This window comes from Hibiscus syriacus, unplaced genomic scaffold (assembly GCF_006381635.1).
Source record: "Hibiscus syriacus cultivar Baekdansim isolate YM2019G1 unplaced genomic scaffold, ASM638163v2 tig00110418_pilon, whole genome shotgun sequence".
NCBI lineage: Eukaryota > Viridiplantae > Streptophyta > Magnoliopsida > Malvales > Malvaceae > Hibiscus > Hibiscus syriacus.
The window spans coordinates 995,009-1,014,987 of record NW_024062730.1 but is presented as its reverse complement, the minus strand read 5'-3'; the positions used below and the strand labels follow the sequence as shown (position 1 = coordinate 1,014,987).

The 19,979-nt window shown below is 35.6% G+C and overlaps 2 pseudogenes; one reads left to right on the top strand and one right to left on the bottom strand.

Moving 5' to 3' along the window:
- The first annotated feature begins 1,322 nt into the window (after nt 1–1,322).
- On the top strand, nt 1,323–3,897 carry LOC120124426 (annotated as a pseudogene).
- Nucleotides 3,898–4,330: 433 nt separating this feature from the next.
- Nucleotides 4,331–12,859, bottom strand: LOC120124484 (annotated as a pseudogene).
- Between the last annotated feature and the right edge of the window lie 7,120 nt (nt 12,860–19,979).

Genomic DNA, 19,979 nt, shown 5'->3' with positions numbered 1-19,979 from the left:
ATCAAAATCCATAAATAATTGAATATATATTTGCAAATGGATTTCGGTACCTTGCGTCGCAAACAACAAAATAAATTGCTAGTTTTCATTATGAGCCTCAACTCCTTTGCCTTGTAAACACCTGAAAGTGATCAAATCATCCATGTTTTTGCCAGTACTGGTATTATTCGGAATACTTCCTGCTGTGATGTCGTGGTCGGATCGGTACTCCCGGACTTCATCAACATCGATTAAGTTGCCCTAGCTGGCTCCAGGAGGAAGATTTACCCTTATTCTGGCTGTGGCATGTTCAGGAGGAGTCATTGCTACTGAAATACTTGAGAGCTTAGGGCATCCATGATTGTAATTATAATTCAGAGAATAATTGAGTTGTTCTTATAATATGTGGCTTCATACTAGTACTAGATATGAGCACACTTCACACCATTTTTTGCATTATGGTTGTTCAAAAATAGGGACAAAGTTACGCTTTATCTTTAGGGCAATTGCCACCCAATTTTTTTATTATTAATGAATATATATATATATATACCTACTTAGATCTTATAATTTATTTTATTTTGATTTAATTCACTACTTATGATTACCCTAAATTAATCAAAAAAATAAAACGAGCCATTTTCAATAAAAATGATTCCATTAAAGAATATGTATATATCAATATTTTTATGAGATGACCATTTAGCTCAGTTGGTAGAGCATAAAGTTTTTAATTTTGAGATCGTGGGATCGAGTCTCACGGAGGGTATTTCATAATTTAGAGGTTTTCTACGGAAGCTGCTCTCAATCTGGTGTTTGGGGCAGCCTACTATCTTACCTCCCTCTTATCTCCATTACATATGGGAACAAGGGACAACCAACCATATATATCAATATTTTTGATATTATGTTGGGAGTAAATTGAGTTTAAAAGATTATCTCATATATATTATAGATATATATATATATATATATATATATATATATATATATATATATATATATATATGAATTACTTGATCCGGGTTAGTCGATTATAGATTAATTTATTTAATTTAATAATTTAAAAGTATTAATTTATTTTAATCTTATAGACTTTTCTCGTAATTTTATAATTTTTTATTTAAAAAACAAACAGCTATTTTTAGTTTAAAAAAATACTTTTGAAGTTCCGGTCCTAAAGATGTAAACCTCTTCATGAAAAAAAATGTTTTTAAAACAAAAACAGAGAAAGAAATACTTTCTGCGTTGACCGAAGAGTCAGCCAAGTTATGCGAAAGTGTGCTAAAGCTTCAATCTTTATATCCCTTACACAAAGAGTAAAAAAACCCAGGTAAATTTCAATGCTTATTCACACTTGATTTTCGATTTTTCCCTTAAGAAAGAACCGTCTTTTCGTTCAATTTTCGACAATGTTCCTTCCGGCCACACTTCAGTTTGTTTCTTCTTTTACTGCCCTTATTGCTACGAATGAAGTAAACCCATCTTTAAAAGTCCCACCTTTCAAAGAAAAGGCAAAGCTCGAAAGATTTGGAAAATTAAAACTTTATTCTAAGACTCTGCATGATTGTGCTTCGAAAGGGTATTTGAGTTCAGATAAAGTTCTTCAGGGAAGATAATAAGAATTAGGTTTGATCCAGATTTGTTTCTATGGAACTCTTTAGTGGATGGTTATGCGAAATGTGGGAGCTTCGGATATGCTTGTAAAGTGCTTGATAAAATGCCTGAAAGAGACGTTGTGTCTTGTACTGCTCTTTTTTCCGGTTTAGTTAATGAAGGGTATGGAAATGATGAGTTGAGTTTTTATTGTTTTATGAAGAAAGATGGAGTTAGGCCAAATGGACATTGCTTGGTGACTACTTTGAAAGCTTGTTCTTTGAATTCAGAATTGATTTTTGGTACACTGTTGCATGGGGAAGGCGTTAAAGTTGGGCTTTTGTTTGATGTTTTTGTTGGTCCTCTCTTGTTGATCTTTATGCAAAATGTGGAGAGATGGAATTGGCAGAGAGAGTGTTTGTTTACACGAATAAAAAGAATGTTGTGTCATGGAATGCATTGCTTAATGGATATGCTCTAAAGGGTGATGCAGGAAAGATTTTGGATTTTTTCCGAGGGATAACGGAATCCGAATTGAGGTGCAGTAAGTTTACTTTGTCAAATGTGCTCAAAAGTTGTTCGTACTCGGAAAATGTAACATGGGGCTTGATTGCACATTCTTTGGTGATTAAGACCGGTTGTGAGCACGATGAATTTGTTGGTTGTTGCCTTCTTGACATGTATTCAAAATGTGGATTAGCTAGGGATGCACTTAAGGTATTTAAAAGGGTTCAAAGACCCAATACGGTAGCCTGGAGTGCGATGATTAACTGCCTTGATGAGCACGGTCAGATTCAAGAAGCAGCAGAGTTGTTTTGCCTAATGAGACACAAAGGGGTAAGCCCCAATCAACATACGTTTGCAAGTATTGCTAGTGTAGATGCTAATTCGGGTGATCAGTTTTATTGTGAAGCCATTCATGCTTGTATACTTAAACATGGATTTGAATCTGAAATCATTTTGAGCAGTGCACTTATTGCAATGTATATGAAAATCAGGTCAGTCCAAAATGGTTGGCATGTGTTTAAGGAAATGAGTTATTGGGATTTAGCTTCATGGAATGCTCTTCTTTGTGGATCTCATAGCGATAAAACTTGCTATCAGGGACCAGGTATCTTTCACAAGATGCTTGCTGAAGGTTTTAAGCCTGATATCTATACATTTACTAGCATTTTAAAATCTTGTTCCCATCTTTTAAATCTAAAATTTGGACAAGTGCATGTCCATATAATAAAGAATGGCCTGAATGAGAATTATTCAGTGGAAACATCTCTTATCGACTTGTATGTCAAAAATGGATTCTTGCCAGATGCAGATCTACTTTTTAGTCAATTGATTGAGGGATCTTTTATCATGGACCACACTAATTTCTTGATATGCCCAAAGTGATCATTCGGAGATGGCTATCGAGTACCTCAATCAGATGCTAGGGCAAGGTGCGAAACCCAATGAATTCACTCTTGCCGCATGTTTGAGTAGTTGCTCCAAAATGGCGATGTTGGAGAATGAGCAGTTGCTTCATTCTTTGGCAATTAAAACTGGGAGTTTTGATGATGTGTTTGTATGTTCTGCAATTGTAGATATGTATGCCAACTGTGGTTGCATAGAAGAAGCTGAAGCTGCTTTCCAGGGCATGGTGTTAACCGATGTTGTTTCATGGAACAAAATGTTATTCGGATACTTGTGACACGGGCAAGGATTGAAGGTTTTAGAAACTTTCGAGACAATGTTAGATAAAGGCATTGATCCGATGAGGTTACGTTCATCGCAATTTTATCTGCATGTAGTCATACAGGCTTGGTCAAAGAAGGGAAGGAGCACTTCGACTCTTTGACCAATATTTATGGGATGACACCTACAATCAAGCATCATGCTTGTATGATCAATGTATTAGCCCAAGCCGGAAAGTTTAACAAAGTCGAAAGCTTCATCAACAAGGAGATTATATCGAACCCCTTGATTTGGGGGACAGTTTTAGGGGCTTGTGCAAGGCATGGGAATGACAAACTTGGTGAAAGTGCTGCAGAGAAACTGTTGGGGCTTGACCCTGGTACAGCCTCCCATTACATATTACTAGCGAATCTTTTCGCGGCCAAGTGTCAGTGGGAAGATGTCCGACGAGTCAGAGCATTGATGACCCGTAGTGGTGTTAAGAAAGAAGGCGAGTGTAGTTGGGTGATGGTTAATGGTCGAGTGCACGTTTTCAGGTCCGGAGATGGTTTTCATCCAAGACACGAGGAGATCTGTGTGAAAGGAGCTTGTTCTGTTCAATCACATGATTATTACTTGTATATGCCTCATATTCTTGATAGTTTGGAGTAAACTTATTAAAATTCCCCTCAAACCATTAATATTTTATAGTTCCTCCGTAGCTCCACTAACTAGCACGTCGGAAGTAGCATTGTCGTAGCCAATCCGTAGCGAAGGATACATCATTAGCAAAATATTTTATCCATATTCATGAAAAACTTCCCTTTTGCTTTATTCCGACTGATCTTTGATTGGCACAGATGAATCATAAATCCAACTAGCCAACTTCTTGTATGAGACTGCTTCAAAATAAGGGCGATGAGTTTAGCCGTGCAAAAAGACTGTTCCGATCCCTTCTGCAATAAGACAGTTATCGTGGAAATGTTAGTCTGGTTGTGTCTCATCAGTGAAACTACTCATAATCCTGAATTTCAGCCCACAAAAGCACTATATTAGCATAAGCTTTTAACAAACCTCAACTGAAATTATTATATAAATCAAAAGAAAAAGGGTATACTTCTTGCTCCTGCAGAATTCATTTGCATGTGAATTTACATTACTGCTTCCAACCGGAGCCATCAAACTACTAAGAATTTACATTTGTCACCCTCAATCCCTCCCACACAACACAAAAGGAGTGTATACACTTATATTTATATATCAAAGGAGGGGGAAAATAATAGAAAAGCCAAGCTCTCAACTTATCTTTACTCTTGCCATTTCTGCTTCCCTCAACTCTTGATGAACAATGGAAAGCCGAGTATAATTCGATCAACTGAGATCGTCTGAATAATTGGGACTGAAATCTTGCAATAGACTATTACATGTACATATGGTTCTCTCACTGTGTTAATGAGCCAAGTCCTCACTTCCAACACCAATGCTAGACTTGTCCATCATGCAGACGTTGTATTTGTCATATACTCTTGCTCTGTTCTCCGCCCACCATTGTTCTGCTTGTTTCTCGCTAAATCGCTTCTTACTGCATTTGAAGTTTCAAAAACTGTTTATTTCTCTTCAACGTTACCATATCAAAAGTTGACAGTCAATATGTTTACCAAATAGTCATACATATCAAGGGTGATCTAATCAGGAATGGTTATTTTAAGGCCATTAAATATTTCTTGGTGTGTGTAGAAGTGGAGTGTTATAGCTTTAGAGTAAATCATGTCAACACTCAACAGGCTTCTTCACCTAATTTAGCACCCGTGAACTTAGTTGAGGCCCAAAACATAGTTGCAAGCTTAGCACTTAATAATGCATTTAGTATATCTCAAAGCTTATGCTTAGCCGTTCATCAAAGCCAAGCAAGAGTTCAAGTTGATTTTTTTCACGTTTAAATCATACCAAAGACCTTATATCAGGCTAAACTGGGCTGTTTATGAACGCTTTCTTAATTATCATCTTCATTTTGCTTGCTACAACCAGAAATGTCCTCCCCAACAAATCACTCCTGATTTTCCATCATCTTATCTACAGAATTTAGAATTGCCAAAGACAGTAATGAAAAACATACCTAAACCGAACTCGCTTGAGATCCTTGGCACCTCCTGGTAGAGAAGTAAGTGTTATATACACACCAGGTTCATCTTGCTCAACCCATTCATTCTCATTTCGAGATTCACCTTCTTTTGTTCTACCTCCACTTTTTGTTGCTGGTTCAATATGGTCCTGTTTATTGTGGCCAGAACTACGGTTACTGGCAGTGTTGGATCCATTAGAAAGCAACTGTTCGTTTGATACATTTGAATCTTGTTCTTGGCACGCTATTTGACAATTCAATCTGTCAACTGAAACACTAGAGACATCACAGGAAGCAGGGTTAGAGCCAAACGAAGTAAATGAAGGTGATTTGATGCTCCGTGCAGCTCCCACAGGCAGTCTTTCAGCTATATCCTTTAACTGTTCAACACATAAATAATAATCCGCCTCAGTAAAAAAAAACATGATTGAAGTATTGAAAGTCTAACCAACACTTAACTGACTCTAGTGATACAATTAGAAAGCATCTAAACTATAGGCCGGAAAAAAAAACTCATAATGCACCAATAACAGTATGCACCATGTCTAATACATTAAATATACAAAAGCATTTAATGTGCCACTGAAAAAAATGATCTACATGAGTAGTTCTCCATTAAGATTCCATGATCTATGTAGCTCTCCATTGAATAGCTTTGTGATTCTAACTTCTTAAAAGAACACAACAGGGATATAATCCCTAAGGTGTAGTATGTTTTTTTTTTTTTTGAAAGGCAAGTGTAGTATAATTGAATTTGAGCATGCTTGTGATCTTGTGACATGCTCACTCATGGCTTAGACTGACTCGCAAGATATTGTCCACTTTAGGCCCATACGGATATATATATGAGAGGAAACCCGAGTATAAAAACTAGGGGAATGACATGATAAGCTAAGTAAACAATAGAGGACAAAAAATTATAATTCAAAATTCAAAGCAATGATCACTAGTAACACATCGCAAGGTATAGATATAGGGTTAAAGTTTTATGAAAACAATATCCATGGAGTAAAACACAAATCCATCTTACTTGGGCAGTAAGTGACTTGATAACTTCTTTTGCTACTTTGCATTTTGCAGTTTCCTCCTCTGCAATTGCTATTTGCCTCCTTGAGCTGTTTCGTTGTTTTTTCCAGCTCAACATCTTGAAGCTGTGCTTTACGTGTAAGATTCTCCACCTGTACAGATTGGTAACACAAGTATAAACATTGTATAATCTGTAAAGCAAGTTAAACAAACTTGCATAATAAAGGAAACAAGCGTAAATCTTCCCCATTGTAAAATATCCTGCAAAAATTAAATCATAGCACCTAGTTTTTATCATTGAGAAGTGCAAAATAGATAATATACCTGTGCTCTTAATCTGACAATCTCTTGACTAAGGTTATCATTGGTCCTCTTAGCATCATCAACAAATATTTTAGAAGAAGTGAGGCCCCCAAGGGTTGGAGTTGGTGTAGTTGACCGAGGAGGAGTAGGATGCCTTGATATTGGTGATGTTGCACGAGAAACAATTCTTGATCCAGGAACAGAAGCTGAAAAAATTTTCTTGGATGATCCAAATACTGGATTAAAAGATTTGGCAATATTAAGGACTCCCAACTGGGATCCTCCATTTGGAACTGGTGAGACTCGACTACGATTTTTGGAATCTGACTTATCATCTTTATCAACAAATACAGCAGTCCCATGATTTAAGCTTCCCCTTCTACTTACAGAAGATTCCGATAATGCCTCAGTTTCAGAAGCTTTCCTCAACTTATTAAAACAATTGTCGCATACACGATAAGGTTTGTTGGGATTTGGAGCCATGGAAGCCTTAAGACATTTCTTACTGCTACATGTGTGACAAAAGGCCAGTCCACAGTTGTAACAATTGTGACGTTTTCGTTTGAAATTAAAGGGGAGACGACAACCAGAACACATGGACTGATCAACGCCCGAAACACATTTATGGAGACAGATTGCTGCAGTGAAGTTAGTTCCACAAACGATACTTTTAACTTGCTTGTCTTTCAGTGCTTCTAACAAAGTAGGGGTGTTTCTATCATCAACATCCCCGTGACCTAATCGACCATTTGTTCCCTTCCCCCATGTATAGACTTCAGTTCTGGAAGTCAAAGCAGCAACATGATAAGCACCACAAGAAATCTCCTCAACGAAACTCTTAGAAAGCTTTCCTTCAACACGGATAGGAAACTTTTCATCAGCCTTAGGATTTCCCAGTTGCCCATAAACAGTGCTTCCCATGGGTGTAGACATCCCCTGATCTTGCAAGGGCAATTGTCAGACTATGTCCACAAGCAACTTGACAAAAGTTTGGTTCAACAAGAGCAGCAACACAAGTAGGAACAAGTTTTGATTCCTTATCACCATGCCCAAGACGACCTTTATCACCATCTCCCCATGTAAATAGCTTCCCTGAGGAACAGTTGCTAGAACTCGAATTTCCAACCATGACTTCAACAATGGCAGCAGTATGCCACACTCCACAAGCTGCTCGCACAGTGCGGAGCCCCTTTAGGGATTCCACTTCCCTTGGAATTGGCACACTATTCTGATCTCCATGACCCAAAACACCAAATGTTCCATCACCAAAGGTAAACAACTGACCAGCAGAGGTGACTACAGCTGTATGCCAGGGGCCACAAGAGACTGATGAGACATGTATGCCCTCCAAGGGTCCATTCAGTCGTTTTGGCACCCAATGACTTACTTCATTTCCATGACCAAGAAGACCAAAATTACATGTACCATCACCCCATGTGTACAAATCACCAGAAAGTGTTACAGCGAGAGTATGGTGCTCACCACATGCTACAAGCTCAATGTTAGTATTACTAAGGGCATCAATGAGCTTAGGATGCAAAACATCAGAGTCTACACCATGCCCAAGCCGACCTCCAGATTCCTCTCCCCATGAGAAAACTTCCCCTTGCTTGGTTACCAGGGCAGCATGTCGACCACCACAGGCAATATTCTGGACATCAAGAACAACTGCAGATTCTAAAGCCTTGGGCAATAATGAATCCATTATAATAGCAGAACTGTCAATTTTATGAAGTCCACCACCCAAAACACCATCCCCAGTGCCTTCACCCCAAATGAAAACATCACCTAAGGCATCACCATCATCATGACCAGACCCTTGACTTGATGAACTAACGGCACTTGAAAGACTAACCCTAAAAGCATCCATTGTCATAGTCTTCATGTGACCGTGTACACTGTCTGATCCAGCGGAAGACAAAGAATGAACTGAACCACTAGCAGAATCTGGGTGAAAGAAGCCTTTTGGAGGAACTGCATATAAGACATCTGAAAATGCCTTATCCAGACCATTCTTTGGAGGACTTTCATACGGACTATGGATGCCAAGGTGATCCCTACCATCCTGAATTTAAGCAGAAAAAGCATCTTAAAATCACTATATTGCAGTGTTAAAGCAGATCCTGCAGGAAGAGGGGGGGGGGGGTTGAAGCAATACCTTCTGCAAACTATTATTACTGCCAATGGAGAATTCAAAGGTGAACTTCTTCTTGTGTATGTTCTTGGACTACTTGCTTCAGAAGGAATGCCATCACTTCTTGATTCTGTCCTCCATTTTCTTTGGTGGCAACGAGAGATTAATGTTTTTAAACCACTAAACCAGACTTCAGCTTCATCTTTATCCTTGCAGATCTAATATATGATAACAATATAAATACTTTTAGCTGTTTGGATATGGCACAAGAAAAGAGGTGCAATCAGATAGACAAGAAGTCACGCTTACAAAGAGGCATATTCTTACCAAATCTAGAGATCTCTCATTATATATAAGTGAAAAAGACTGATACTCTTTCTCGGGCCGAGGATATCTTGAAAGATAAAACCACTAAACCAGACTTCAGCTTCATCTTTATCCTTGCAGATCTAATATATGATAACAATATAAATACTTTTAGCTGTTTGGATATGGCACAAGAAAAGAGGTGCAATCAGATAGACAAGAAGTCACGCTTACAAAGAGGCATATTCTTACCAAATCTAGAGATCTCTCATTATATATAAGTGAAAAAGACTGATACTCTTTCTCGGGCCGAGGATATCTTTGAAAGATAGGCTGGGAGATCAAATAGACCATTCTTAATCAGTACTAGATGGAAAAAAAAAGTTGTGATGATACAATGACAGTGTCCTGAAGAAAAGACTACCACAAAAGAATATTTAGGAGCCACCATAATAAAAATAATATACACAAAATAGACCTACAACAACTCATTACCCACTATTTCATGCAATTGTGATAAATTCTACATCAGTTTGGGGTAAAGTTTACATAATTTCTAACCAAGTTTCCATATGAAAATAAATGTCAATGTATAAAATATGAATCATAGAGGCATAGAAGAGAAAAGGAAAATGATTAAAAAAAACCAGCAAAAAACAGACTTCTCTTTTAAATCTTAATCACGCATGTAACTAACTCTATAAGTATTGTCAATCTCATGGAAAAGTAGCCACAGAAAACAAACCATCACTACAGAAAACCACTTACAGTGCGCTGCCCAGATATGATTCTGGACAAGTGACTTAGTTTAAGATGTTTCTCCTCTTTCCCCGAGAACCATATTAAAACAGACTCATCCTGAAAGGAGAATTACAATCAAGAATTAGGCTTCAAGCACAAGAAAACTGATAAATTGAAACAAGCGTTTAAAATCCAAGCTTTCATCTCAGGCTTTTGCAATCCACATATGCTATTTCATGCATTTGTAGACCAAGTTTTAAACAAAAAGGGTATATTGACAAGATACATGGTGCCATAGATTTCCACATACAAGTGGTGGCCTGTGTAAGCGTCGATTTTATTTTATTATTTTAAAAACAAGGGTAAAGAATGAACCAGTACTATTGTGCAATAAATCAAGTGATGACTTGTACTGAAGGCAAGTGGACTGTGGTCTTACCGAGCCCATTTGAGCAAGAATTATGACATTAAAGGGGTAGAAGAACATTGTTATATTCAAATACGATGTGCTATCATGCAGTATAGGTTAATTCCTGTGCAAGTACAGATAATTTGTATCCCAAGTCGGCAACCAGAAATAAGAATTAGTCTTCTTACCAGCAGTTTTCAACCTGAATTTCCTCTATCTGATAGAGGTACTTGAGCATGAGTTGCAAAAGACAAACAAATAGCACCAAATAGTTCTAAAGTAAAGGATGATCATGCAAAATAAGAATTATTGGTATTCAAATAAAAATAACTTGAACTATCCAGATTAGCACTATGAATAGACGAATTATCAGCATCTTTGAACCTGATTATCCTCTATAGAATACTTGTCATTCCATATTTCATTACATACAATGGCTAAAATTTACTTTTCACATGATTGTTCATGGCTTGAACAGCATGTGTAAAACATTACTTGCATCTGCAATAGAGGCTGATTGAAAACAATGAAGATTATGCTCCAGAACAGATACACGTTTTAAAGAATCATATTAAAGTTTCAAGCATGTGACTGGAAAATGAGCCAAAACTTACATTTGAAAGGCGGAAGGGACAAAATTTTGGTTTTCCTCTTCTTCCATATTTCAGCAGGTATGCCCCTTTCTTCAGAGCAGTAATGGCCTGTTGTAAAGAGTATCCAATAAGCTAACTTCGGCATATTTTGCACACTTGACATGATTATACCTCCAAGATGAATTTACATGTGGCAGAATGACAAATTAAGGAAAATATCCACAGCATCATTATATTATTCAAGAAAAGAAAATACTCTTTATAATATATGGGGGAAAAGGTTTTTTGAAATTCAGAAAGAGAAGGCTGAAATAGTAAAATACAACAATAAATGAATATTAGGTCCACTAAGAAAATTAATTTTGGGAAAGTGAAAGGAAAATCCCCTTTGACCAACACAAAATTCAGATTAACTCCCACCTTGACTGAAGTAACACCACATTAATACTCAATCAAGCAATACTCAACATCTAAGCAATGTATTTATCCATCTCAACTGGAAAAAGAGATATATACATTAGAATTACCTCCAGCCTACACTTCAGAGAGCTTAGATCAGGATCTCCAAGGATCCAGAGACAAATAAAAGATTCTCACGAAGGAGGGTTTGTGTCTATAGATGTGACATGGAAATTATATATGTTCCATTTATTTATCTATTGCTAGTTTTCAATTTGTGTAGCATCGACTTAGTACTTAAATTTCAACCACCCAATAAGAAGTAATCTGCAGAAGTATTATATTACTCATGGCAGACAAAAACAAGAAAATGCCATAAGCTATTAGCATATCCTAAATGCAACCTCAGAACAATATTCACAATACGAAATGATCATTGATGGTGAAACAGAAAAAAATAACCAGCAGAGAAGTATCATCACTCAATTTGATTTGAGTTCAGAAAATAAAGTAGCACTAGCAGCATAATAAAATGCCAACAAATTTCATCAGTCCTAGAACATACAGTGCTTGGTATTCCATTCATTTGACAAATGACTGGTTTTAGTTAGTTTCATGGTGATTCGAATGGCAAATTCTAATAATATTCAATCATCGCAATAACAAAATCACCTGATTTCCCCCCTTCACTAGTACTACTAAAGTGGAACGCTAGAAGGTTTGCAAAAACAACTTACAGTTAAAATAAGCTCAGAATTATTAAAGGGGCTTCACCATCGACAAGCTACGACAAGAATATGTTTCTCTACTCGATCCCACAGCTAAGCATAATTTACCCATACACATCACTGGAAAACTATTAAACATCTCAATTACTACTAAAGACGTCCTCAAGTTGAAGGCATCGAATCAGCAAGAGAGAAAAAAACTAAAAAAAAAATCAGTCCAACAAAAAGCAAAATCAAATTCAGTTATTGATGTACAAGGTAAATCAGAAACTAAAAGGGGGTAAAAGAACCTGATCGATGTCTCTTTCGACGGGGCCGGTTCTGCTAAGATCGGAAGACATCCTGTCCGTTCTTGACATAAACGAAATTACACTTACTAAACCAAACCAAGTTGACCACCTAAACCCCTCAAAAGAGTCAAAGATCCAAAGAAGTAAAAAAAAGAACTCCCTTAAGAAATGTTCAAAATAAACTCATCCATTTTCGAAACCATACCCTTCCATCCAAATAACCCTTCACTTTTAGCACCTCTCCACAGCTGAGCCCTTACTTCAACCTCTCAAAATCCACCCAATCTCCAAAAATTCGGGATTCTACCATGAAGAAAATTTCACTAACCCCAATCTTCACTCTTTTACATCTCTTTTGGAATTTCAATGCAGTAATTCAAAGCAAATGCGGACAGAATAAACTTTTTAGCAGTTGAAGTGGTCAAGAAAAAAAAGTGGGGTGAGAGAAAAAGAATCGATTGAGAATGAAGGGGGGAAATGTACGCAGAGAAGTGTTTGGAAGGAGAGTAAAACTGAGAGGAAAGTGGAAAGGAATACAAAACGAGAAAGAGTCGGGGGAAATGTAAAAATACGATCTGATTACGAGTTGTGGAGTAGAGAAAGAAAAAAAGGAAAAGAAAAGTGAAAGAAAATAACAGCGGGGATAATACTAATTGCTAAAATATAAATACCAGCAAAAAATATTACTTTAGGGGTAAAGCTACACAAATGTTCACTAAAGTTTGAGTAAATATTTGTTTTTCCTACTGAAGTTTTGAAAGTAATACATCGGTCATTGATTTTATCGATTTATAACAAATCGGTCACTCACCATTAAAAATCATTAATATACGTGAAAAAATGCTGATGTGGCACATTATAACTTATTGATCACTCTTTGACTTTGAAAAAATTGAAATGATAAACTGTTGAAAATATTTTGATATTTCGATATAACAAATTAAGATAAATGAATTTTAAGATTTTCCAAAAGATTTTCTAAGTATATTCGATATAATTATTCGAATATCAAAATGTTACTCCAAATCTTTCAAATGTCATTTTTAATCCTTACTCAAGTGTAAAATTAAGTTTTAATCTTAAAATAATTTTCGAAATAATTTTACAAAGTATTTCGAACCGTTTCAAAGCCAAAAAATTCAGAATGTCCAGAGGGAACCGATTCTCTTTGAATGGTTTGGCTCCGAGAAAAACATAATGCTCGGAGGGAACCGATTCCCCCTGATCAACAGTCGAAATATTTGAATTTTACACTTAGAGAATCGATTCCCTATGAGGGGGTACCGATTCCCCCACGCTCCAAGTTGTTTTATTAATTGATTTCACACTAAAACGGCTCTATTGACTCCACTAATCATCCCCAACGTTCAAATCAATTGAAGGAGTATTTAAACAAGCTTAGAATCCATTGATAAAAACAAGAAACAACAATCAACAAGAATCAAGAGAGAATCAAAGAGAAAGCATCAAACCTCAAGTTTGAGCATTTTCAAGCCTATTTCATTCAATATTCATTTTTGCTTTCAATAACACTTATTGTGCTTAATTGGATTATTATTATTCTTGAGTGTTCTTTCTTTGTTCTAGAATTGTGCAAACATTTTGCCTTGTGAAGATTTTCTTGTAAGTTTGCAAAATTGATATTTTCTCTTTGGGAGAGAGTGGTCTCAAGAATTTGGGGTATAATTCTTAAGGGATTTGTAAGGTTACTCTTTATCCTCAAAAGAAAGACAAATTAGTGAATTTGTGGAAAATCCTTAGTGTGGATAGCTAAGGTAGTGGACGTAGACTTTGGTTGAGAAAGTCGGACCACTCTAAATCGTTGCACAATCACTTTCAATTTTCTGCAAAAGCTTCTACCAAAATTTTAATTGCCATTCACCCCTCTCTTGGCCATATTCGTCAATCGATTAACTCAACAATTGGTATCAGAGCCTCACTCATTTGAAGATTTAATCGCCTCTTGAGTTGATTCGGAAGAGTTATATCGATATTCAAGTCATCAATGGCCGGCACTTCAAACTCCGACTTCGGTCTTGATTCATTGCCCGTCAACAAGCCTCCTTTCTTTAATGGAGCTAATTATGCTTATTGGAAGAATATGATGATGTATTTCATTCAAGCAAGTGACATGGGAGCATAGAATATCATAGAAGATTGATACATCAAACCCTCTACTCACCCGAGATTGTGGAGTCAAGGAGAGACAAGAATGTTCCAGCTCAACTCCAAAGCTATCCATATTATCTTTTGCGCTCTTGGACCGGATTAATACGAGAGAGTTTCATCTTGCACAACCGCCAAGGAGATATGAGACAAATTACAAGTCACTCATGAATGCACAAACGAGGTAAAATAATCTAAAATTAGTCTTCTAACTCATAGCTATGAAAATTTCAGGATGAAACCGGATGAAGATGTCAAAGCTATGACGGATAGATTCTCCACGATTGTCAATAGTCTCAAATCATATGGAGAAATCATTCCAAATGACAAGCTTGTAAGGAAGTTAGTATACTCTCTTCCAAAAGCTTGGCAATCAAAGAAGACGACGATCATCGAGGGTAAGAACTTAAAATCCTTGACCCTCGATGAACTTATTGGCTCTCTCCTCACTCATGAAATGATGCTTAAAGAAGAGGAAGACCTTGAGAAAAGATACGAGCCAAAGAAGGAGACGGAGAATAAGAAGAAGAACGTGGGAGTTTCTCTCAAATCAATAAAAAATTAGAGTGATTCGGATGAAGATGGCGATGACGAGGAAATGGCATTGTTTGCCAAACAGTTCAGAAAAATGATGAGGCCTAACCGAGGAAGAAAATTCAAACGAAATGAAGGCTTCAAAAATGAACCAAAAGAGAATGACCCGATCATTTACTATGAATGCAAAAAACCGGGGCATGTCAAATATGATTGCCCACAATTGAAGAAGAAGGGTCAATCGAAGATTAAGCACAAGGCTCACGTGGCTACATAGAGCGATGAAGAAGGTTCCGATGAAGAGGAACAAGAAGTAGCAAACTTGTGCTTGATGACATTCGGGAAGATTCTAAGGTAACCTCTAACTCATTTGATTTAGATGATTTATCTTATGATGAGTTATTAGAGGAATATAATGGGTTGGCTTCAGATTATGAGAAATTGTTTTTAAAATATAAAAATGATATTTCGAAATTGAAAAATGAAAAGAATCTCATAACCAAGACCAACAATGATCTTGAAAGTAAAATCAGTAATTTGCAAATCAAACTAGAAGAGTTTGAAAATAAAATTTCAGATTTGCAAAATTTACTTTCAAAGGTCAATGATGATCATCAAAAGAAAATTGATGCACTTAAAGCTTCTTTTGATAAAGTTGGAACAAAACGTTTTGAAAGTGGAGAAAATTCAAAATCCAACTTTGTTAGAAAAAGTTTTAAAATCTACAATCATAGAGGTCCCTAAAGAACCTCTAATAGAAAAATCGTTAGAAGTATATGGTTCCTAAATGACTCATTACTACTAAAGATAAGGATATCCTACACAAATGGATACCTAAGGGGACTAGGATTTTGGAAACTAATTAATATGGACCCAAAAGAATTCGGGTACCAAAAATCAAAAATTAATCTATGTTTGTAGGAAAATGAGCATTGCTACAAGGCACTGGAAATAAATTCAAAATCATGGTACCTTGATAGTGGATGCTCAAGATACATGATCGGAGACAAAAGCCAGTTCATAGAGCTTAACGCTAAAAATGGAGGATGATTGACTTTTGGTGATAATTCAAAAGGTCACATTGAAGGTATAGGTACAATAGGTAATACCTCTTCCATACAAATAAGAAATGTTTTATATGTGAATGGATTAAAGCATAATCTTTTGAGCATTAGTCAATTTTGTGATAAAGGATTCAATGTCATGTTTGAAACTAATGGTTGTAAAGTTATTGACGTTGCATCCAATTGGATTATGCTTGTTGGTCATAGAATAGGAAACATATACATGGTGCATTTAGACTCTATATAAATGACTAATTTATGCCTAGTTGCTAAGGATGAGCATAATAGTTGGTTATGGCATAGGAGACTAGGACATGCTAGTATGAGTGTTTTGCAACAGTTAGTTTAAGGAGATTTGGTTCGAGGGCTGCCTAAGCTAAAATTTGATAATGATAAAGTTTGTGATGCTTGTGCTAAAGGAAAACAAAAGCGAATTTCTTTTAAATCCATTAATGATGTATCTACTAGTAGAGTATTACAATTGATTCATTTAGATCTTTTTGGGCCATCTAGAACTACTAGCTTGGGTGGAAAACAATATGCATTTGTCTTGGTAGATGACTATTCTAGATATACTTGGGTTCTATTCTTAAGTGCTAAAGATGAAGCATTAGAACAATTCATGACGTTTTCAAAAGTAATCCAAAACGAAAAAGGTTACTCTATAACTAGTGTTAGGAGTGATCATGGAACTGAATTTGAAAATCTTGGATTTACTGAATTTTGTAATTCTAATGGTATTAGCCATAATTTTTCAGCACCAAGAACCCCTCAATAAAATGGAGTTGTTGAGAGGAAAAATCGAACTTTAGAAGAAATGACTAGAACCATGCTTTGTGAAAACAATTTGCCAAAATATTTTTGGGCGGAATCCACAAATACCACTTGTTATGTTATTAATCGAGCAATGATTATGCCTATTTTGAAGAAAACTCCATATTAACTTTTTAAAAATAAAAAGCCTAACATTAGCTATTTTCATCCTTTTGGATGTAAATGTTTTGTTTTAAATAACGGTAAAGACAATCTTGGCAAATTTGATGCTAAAAGTGATGAAGGATTTTTTCTGGGTTATTCCTTAAATTCTAAAGCTTATCGAGTATTTAATAAAAGCACTTTAGTTGTAAAAGAGTATATACATGTTATTTTCGATGATAATCTCATTCCAAGGAAGGATTCTTGTGTGAATGATGATGTAGGTATTATAAATACAAATGACGTTAGACATGACGTTGGAGAACCATCATCAAATAAAGAAACGAAAGATGAGGAAATTCATGATCCTCTCGAGAATCCAACCATTGAAGAATAGGAAGTATCTTATCCAAGAGAGTACAACTATGTCAAGGATGGTGAGATTATAGGTGATCCATCCAAAGGGGTAACAACTCGATCTTTTCTTAGAAATATTTGTAATTATGTTGCATTTATCTCACGCATAGAGCCTAAGAATATTAAATAAGCATTAAATGATGAACATTGGATTATGGCTATGCAAGAAGAGTTAAATTAATTTGAGAGAAGGAAAGTATGGACATTAGTTGAAAAACCTAGTAATAAATCTACTGTAGGTACTAGATGAGTATTTAGGAATAAGCTTGATGAAAGTGGTAATATAGTGAGAAACAAGGATAGACTTTTTGCTCAAGGCTATACTCAAGAAGAAGGCATAGACTATGATGAAACATACGCTCCCATAGCTAGGATGGAAGCAATTAGAATGTTATTAGCATTTGCATGTTTTCATGAATTTAAATTATATCAAATGGATGTTAAAAGTGATTTTTAAATGGTTTTATAAAAGAAGAAGTGTATGTGGAACAACCTCCAGGTTTTGAATATTCAAAATTTCCAAATCATGTTCTTAAATTGACAAAAGCGCTTTATGGTTTAAAACAAGCTCCTAGAGCTTGGTATAAAAGATTGTCAAACTTTTTAATTGAAAAAGGTTTTTCAAAAGGGAAGGTTGACACTACATTGTTTTTAAAGCATAAAGGGAAAGATTTATTAGTAGTTCAAATTTATGTTGATGATATAATATTTGGTTATACTAATGATGTTTTTTACCAAGAATTTTCCAAGCTAATGCAAAGTGAATTTGAGATGAGCATGATGGGGAAGCTCTCATTTTTCTTGGGACTCCAAATCAAGCAAAGAAAAGATGGCATCTTCATCAATCAAGCTAAGTACATCAAAGATATGCTCAAGAAGTTTGGACTGGAAAATGGGAAACCTCATGATACCCCAATGAGCTCATCAACAAAGCTTGACATAGATGAAGGAGGTAAATGTGTAGATGTTAAATTATATAGGTCAATGATTGGTTCTTTGCTTTATCTAACAGCAAGTAGACCGGACATTATGTTTAGTGTTTGCTTATGTGCTAGATTTCAATCATGCCCTAAGGAATCACATTTACTAGCTGTTAAGAGAGTCTTTAGATACCTTAAAGACACTCATAGTTTAGGACTTTGGTATCCTAGAGACTCTAGCTTTAGCTTGCATGCCTTTTCTAATGCAGATTATGGAGGATGCAAATTATATAGGAAAAGCACCTCCGGTGCTTGCCAATTCCTTAGAAATATGTTGATTTCTTGGTTTACAAAGAAACAAAATTGTGTTGCATTATCTACCACTGAAGTGGAATACATTTCAGCCGGTAGTTATTGTGCACAAGTTTTATGGATGAAACAATAACTTTTTGATTATAGAATTGAAGTAGGTACCATTCCTATCAAGTGTGACAATACTAGTGTTATTTGTCTTACTAAAAATCCCATCCAACACTCTAGAACTAAGCACATTAAAATAAGACATCACTTCATTAGAGACCATGTCGCTAAAGAATATGTAGTTCTAGAATTTGTTGATACTTTGCATCAATTAGCGGATATCTTTACAAAACCTTTAGACAAATAAAGATTTTAGACACTTAGGAGAGAATTAGGTAACTGACTTATCTTCACTTAGTGTTTAAAATAATTTTTAGCACTTTTAAGAATAAATGAAAAATGCTTATAATAACACTTTTGATTGCATTCTTTGCTATTAGTTAGGGGGAGTTTATGATTCTTTGTGAAAAATTGATTATATGTTCAAATAAATTTTAATGATAGATTTGATTGATTGAAAATAGTTAATTTTTCGTAATATGAGTTGCCAATACCACTAGAACAAATTATTTTAGCATTTTGAGTGATTAAAATCAAATTTTAGCATTTTTGGTGCAGAGGGAATCGATACCCCCTTGAAGGGGAATCGATTCCCCCTGGGGGTTTTGGTTATATCACGGGTAGAACACCCTATTTCCTCAAACCCTCTCTTCTCCTTCTTGCCGCCATTCACTCTCTCTATCTCCCAAATCTCCATTTTGCTTCAAAACATCGATTTTTAATCGAATTACTTCAAATATCATCTCATAAACCTGTTGGAATCATCAAAATCATGCAAACTTCATCCAATTTCACTCTAATCTGAAATTCTTCAAGGTATTTTTCTAAAACTTCTATTTTATCAATTTTTGATTTTAGAACTAGTTTTAATCAGTTCTAGGTTGAAATAGTGATCGGACATTACATATATTTTGGCTTAGAACTATAATCTACAACTAATCTCATCAAAAACACAAGAATTTTCAAAAATTTTGAAATTTTCGAATTAAAAAAAATTATTTTTCAAATTGTTGTGTTTTGATTTAGTTATGTTGTTACTATGAAAACTACACATATTAATTTTTCAAAACTTGTTTTTCAAACATAGTTTTCAAAACCTTACCCCTTAGGATTGGTTTAGAGAACCTTGATATATTGAGGACTCAATTGAGTTTTGGGATTGATTATATTGCATACATGTGTTTTAAAATTGTAGGTTATTCTTTCCATTCCGATTACCTTAAATCATGTCTCACAAACGTTCTAGACCTTCGTCTAGTAGTTCTAG